The sequence below is a fragment of the Caretta caretta genome, chromosome 8 (genome assembly GCF_965140235.1).
Source record: "Caretta caretta isolate rCarCar2 chromosome 8, rCarCar1.hap1, whole genome shotgun sequence".
NCBI lineage: Eukaryota > Metazoa > Chordata > Testudines > Cheloniidae > Caretta > Caretta caretta.
This window is the reverse complement of record NC_134213.1, coordinates 99,244,492-99,250,491: the sequence shown is the minus strand read 5'-3', so window position 1 is coordinate 99,250,491 and position 6,000 is coordinate 99,244,492.

Genomic DNA, 6,000 nt, shown 5'->3' with positions numbered 1-6,000 from the left:
CGAAGTGCTTCAAAATTGATTCCTTGAGGACCTGCTCCATGATTTTTCCAGGAACTGAGGTGAAGCTGACTGGCCTGTAGTTCCCCAGATCTTCCTTCTTCCCTTTTTAAAAGAGTTCTTGCATAATACATAATACAGGGTTCTTGTTTGATTATGTGTCAGTGTGGATCCTACAGTAGGTGCGCATGTACCTCATGCCTGCAAAATCAGGGTCTTTTGAATAGCTATGCCCATTGAGACTATGTATGTGCCTTGTGCTTCCTTATACTCCTGTAGGAGGGCATAAAGGACAGGATGACGGCAACCCTCCTTCAGTTCCCTCTTATGGCCTGTAGTAGCAAGATGGTCATCCCACTAATCTTTAGCTCCTGCTAAACTCTTCAGAAAATCCACCCCTCTGGACTGATGCTTGGTGGTCAGACCCCCCTATATAGGGCAGTTCAACCGCACCCACCTAATAGCAGACTGTAAGGGCTAGATTCACAAAGGAAATTAGGTGACTAGAAAATCATTGGCAAAGAGTCCTGTGGCACCTTATAGACTAACAGACATGTTGGAGCATAAGCTTTCATAGGTGAATACCCACTTCGTCAGATGCATGTAGTGGAAATTTCCAGAGGCAGGTATAAATATGCAAGCAAGAATCAGGCTAGGGATAATGGGTTAGTTCAATCAGGGAGGATGAGGCCCTCTTCTAGCAGTTGAGGTGTGAACACCAAGGGAGGAGAAACTGATTTTGTAGTTGGCTAGCCATTCACAGTCTTTGTTTAATCCTGAGCTGATGGTGTCAAATTTGGAAATGAACTGAAGCTCAGCAGTTTCTCTTTGAAGTCTGGTCCTGAAGTTTTTTTGCTGCAGGATGGCTACCTTTAAATCTGCTATTGTGTGTCCAGGGAGATTGAAGTGTTCTCCTACAGGTTTTTGTATATTGCCATTCCTAATATCTGATTTGTGTCCATTTATCCCTTTACGTAGGGACTGTCCAGTCTGGCCGATTTACATAGCAGAGGGGCATTGCTGGCACATGATGGCGTACATTACATTGGTGGACATGCAGGTGAACGAACCGGTGATGGTATGGCTGATCTGGTTAAATCTTATGATCGTGTCACTGGTGTAGATAGGTGGGCAGAGTTGGCATCGAGGTTTGTTGCATGGATTGGTTCCTGAATTAGAGTTACTATGGTGCGGTGTGTTGCTGCTGGTGAGAATATGCTTCAGGTTGGCGGGTTGTCTGTGGGCGAGGACTGGCCTGCCTCCCAAGGCCTGTGAAAGTGAGGGATCGTTGTCCAGGATGGGTTGTAGATCACTGATGTTTTAGTGAGAGGTTTTAGCTGAGGACTGTATGTGATGGCCGGTGGAGTTCTGTTGGTTTCTTTCTTGGTCTTAAGAAGAGGGCCTCATCCTCCCTGATTGAACTAACCTCATTATCCCTAGCCTGATTCTTGCTTGCATATTTATACCTGCCTCTGGAAATTTCCACTCTATGCATCTGATGAATCGGGTATTCACCTACGAAAGCTTATGCTCCAATACGTCTGTTAATCTACAAGGTGCCACAGGACTCTTTGCCGCTTTTACAAATCCAGACTAACACGGCTACCCCTCTGATACTAGAAAATCATTGGGTTACACAAAGCCTGAATTAGGTGCTTAGGTTCCCTGTACAGCGAATGGGGATAGGTGCCTCAGAATGGGATTCACAAAAGACAGCATACTAGGCAACTCCCTGACTAATCTAGCCAATGGGAGATGCCAAGATGGGGCTTGTTTCCTAAGACCCATTCCCTCTTGGAGTACGGCACCTAAGCCCAGGCTGGAGAGAGCCACCTCCCTCTGTTTGGGATTCTTAGCCGTCTTGTGGCGTTAGGCATCTATGCCATTTTTGCAAGAAGCTTGGGATAGTGGGAAGGACTTCCTCCCAATAGAATCTCAGGGTTGGAAGGGACCTCAGGAGGTCATCTAGTCCAACCCCCTGCTCAAAGCAGGACCAATCCCCAATTTTGGCCCAGATCCCGAAATGGCCCCCTCAAGGATTGAACTCACAACCCTGGGTTTAGCAGGCCAATGCTCAAACCACTGAGCTATCCCTCCCCCTAGTTAGCATGCTCACCAGGGATGTGGCAGACCCCCTGGATCCTGGGTCTCCCACTTTCCATGTGAGAGCTTTAACCACCAGGCTAAAGAGTCATTCTCATGCTTGCTCTCTCTGGCCCAAAGACTAATAATTTATCCAATTTATTTATTTATCTAATTATTTGTCCCTAACATAGTCTGATAATGCCACCTGAAATAGTTGGTGAACGTACCCTTTGTCTTCCCACAACTGCACTCAATGCAAGGGGGAAAGAAATTACGCACTCTGGACATCTCCAGAGTCTTAGGGTATGTCTACACTACGGAATAAGGTCGAATTTATAGAACTCGATTTTTTAGAAATCGGTTTTATATATTCGAGTGTGTGTGTGTCCACAGAAAATGCTCTGAGTGTATTAAGTGCATTAACTCGGCGGAGTGCTTCCACAGTACCGAGGCTAGAGTCGACTTCCGGAGTGTTGCACTGTGGGTAGCTATCCTACAGTTCCCGCAGTCTCTGCTGCCCATTGGAATTCTGGGTTGAGATCCCAATGCCTGATGGGGCTAAAACATTGTCGCGGGTGGTTCTGGGTACATATCGTCAGGCCCCCGTTCCCTCCCTCCCTCCGTGAAAGCAAGGGCAGACAATCGTTTTGTGCCTTTTTTCCTGAGTTACCTGTGCAGACGCCATACCACGGCAAGCATGGAGCCCGCTCAGGTAACCGTCACCGTATGTCTCCTGGGTGCTGGCAGACGCAGTACGGCATTGCTACACAGTAGCAGCAATCCATTGCCCTCTGGCAGCAGACGGTGCAATACGACTGGTAGCCGTCATCGTCGTGTCCGGGGTGCTCCTGACCACGTTGGCTGGGAGCGCCTGGGCAGACGTGGGCGCAGGGACTAAATTTGGAGTGACTTGACCAGGTCATTCTCTTTAGTCCTGCAGTCAGTCCTATTGAACCATCTTATGGTGAGCAGGCAGGCGATACGGATTGCTAGCAGTCGTACTGTACCATCTTCTGCCGGGCAGGCAAGAGATGAGGATGGCTAGCAGTAGTATTGTACCATCTTCTGCCGGGAAGGCAAGAGATGAGGATGGCTAGCAGTCATACTGTACCATCTTCTGCCGAGCAGCCATGAGATGTGGATGGCATGCAGTCCTTCTGCACCGTCTGCTGCTAGCCAAAGATGTAAAAGATAGATGGAGTGGATCAAAACAAGAAATAGACCAGATTTGTTTTGTACTCATTTGCTTCCCCCCCTCCTAGGGGACTCATTCCTCTAGGGCACACTGTAGTCACTCACAGAGAAGGTGCAGCGAGGTAAATCTAGCCATGTATCAATCAGAGGCCAGGCTAACCTCCTTGTTCCAATAAGAACAATAACTTAGGTGCACCATTTCTTATTGGAACCCTCCGTGAAGTCCTGCCTGAAATACTCCTTGATGTAAAGCCACCCCCTTTGTTGATTTTAGCTCCCTGAAGCCAACCCTGTAAGCCGTGTCGTCAGTCTCCTCTCCCTGCGTCAGAGCAACGGCAAACAATCGTGCATCTGAGTTGAGAGTGCTGTCCAGAGCAGTCACAATGGAGCACTCTGATGGGGCTAAAACATTGTCGTGGGTGGTTCTGGTTACATATTGTCAGGCCCCCGTTCCCTCCCTCCCTCCGTGAAAACAAGGGCAGACAATTGTTTCGCGCCTTTTTTCCTGAGTTACCTGTGCAGACGCCATACCACAGCAAGCATGGAGCCCGCTCAGGTAATCATCACCGTATGTCTCCTGGGTGCTGGCAGACGCGGTACTGCATTGCTACACAGTAGCAGCAACCCCTTGCCTTGTGGCAGCAGATGGTACAGTACGACTGGTAACCGTCATCGTCATGTCTGAGGTGCTCCTGGCCACGTCGGCCACGAGTGCCTGGGCAGACCTCGGCGCAGGGACTAAATTTGGAGTGACTTGACCAGGTCATTCTCTTTAGTCCTGCAGTCAGTCCTATTGAACCGTCTTATGGTGAGCAGGCAGGCGATACGGATTGCTAGCAGTCCTATTGCACCATCTTCTGCCGAGCAGCCATGAGATGTGGATGGCATGCAGTCCTTCTGCACCGTCTGCTGCCAGCCAAAGATGTAAAAGATAGATGGAGTGGATCAAAACAAGAAATAGACCAGATTTGTTTTGTACTCATTTGCCTCCTCCCCCGTCTAGGGGACTCATTCCTCTAGGTCACACTGCAGTCACTCACAGGGAAGGTGCAGCGAGGTAAATCTAGCCATGTATCAATCAGAGGCCAGACTAACCTCCTTGTTCCAATTAGAACAATAACTTAGGTGCACCATTTCTTATTGGAACCCTCCGTGAAGTCCTGCCTGAAATACTCCTTGATGTAAAGCCACCCCCTTTGTTGATTTTAGCTCCCTGAAGCCAACCCTGTAAGCCATGTCGTCAGTCGCCCCTCCCTCCGTCAGAGCAACGGCAGACAATCGTTCCCTGCCTTTTTTCTGTGCAGACGCCATACCAAGGCAAGCATGGAGGTCGCTCAGCTCACTTTGGCAATTAGGAGCACATTAAACACCACACGTATTATCCAGCAGTATATGCAGCACCAGAACCTGGCAAAGCAATACCAGGCGAGGAGGCGACGTCAGCGCGGTCACGTGAGTGATCAGGACATGGACACAGATTTCTTTGAAAGCATGGGCCCTGCCAATGCATGCATCATGGTGCTAAAGGGTCAGGTTCATGCTGTGGAACGCCGATTCTGGGCTCGGGAAACAAGCACAGACTGGTGGGACCGCATAGTGTTGCAGGTCTGGGACGATTCCCAGTGGCTGCGAAACTTTCGCATGCGTAAGGGCACTTCCATGGAACTTTGTGACTTGCTTTCCCCTGCCCTGAAGCGCATGAATACCAAGATGAGAGCAGCCCTCACAGTTGAGAAGTGAGTGGCGATAGCCCTGTGGAAGCTTGCAACGCCAGACAGCTACCAGTCAGTTGGGAATCAATTTGGAGTGGGCAAATCTACTGTTGGGGCTGCTGTGATGCAAGTAGCCCATGCAATCAAAGATCTGCTGATATCAAGGGTAGTGACCCTGGGAAATGTGCAGGTCATAGTGGATGGCTTTGCTGCAATGGGATTCCCTAACTGGGGTGGGGCCATAGACGGAACCCATATCCCTATCTTGGCACCGGAGCACCAAGCCGGCGAGTACATAAACCACAAGGGGGACTTTTCAATAGTGCTGCAAGCTCTGGTGGATCACAAGGGACGTTTCACCAACATCAACGTGGGATGGCCGGGAAAGGTACATGACGTTCGCATCTTCAGGAACTCTGGTCTGTTTCAAAAGCTGCAGGAAGGGACTTTATTCCCAGACCAGAAAATAACCGTTGGGGATGTTGACATGCCTATATGTATCCTTGGGAACCCAGCCTACCCCTTAATGCCATGGCTCATGAAGCCCTACACAGGCAGCCTGGACAGTAGTCAGGAGCTGTTCAACTACAGGCTGAGCAAGTGCAGAATGGTGGTAGAATGTGCATTTGGACGTTTAAAGGCGCGCTGGCGCAGTTTACTGACTCGCTTAGACCTCAGCGAAACCAATATTCCCACTGTTATTACTGCTTGCTGTGTGCTCCACAATATCTGTGAGAGTAAGGGGGAGACGTTTATGGCGGGGTGGGAGGTTGAGGCAAATCGCCTGGCTGCTGATTACATGCAGCCAAACACCAGGGCGGTTAGAAGAGCACAGGAGGGCACGGTACGCATCAGAGAAGCTTTGAAAACCAGTTTCATGACTGGCCAGGCTACGGTGTGAAAGTTCTGTTTGTTTCTCCTTGATGAAACCCCCTGCCCCTTGGTTCACTCTACTTCCCTGTAAGCTAACCACCCTCCCCTCCTCCCTTCGATCACCGCTTGCAGAGGCAAT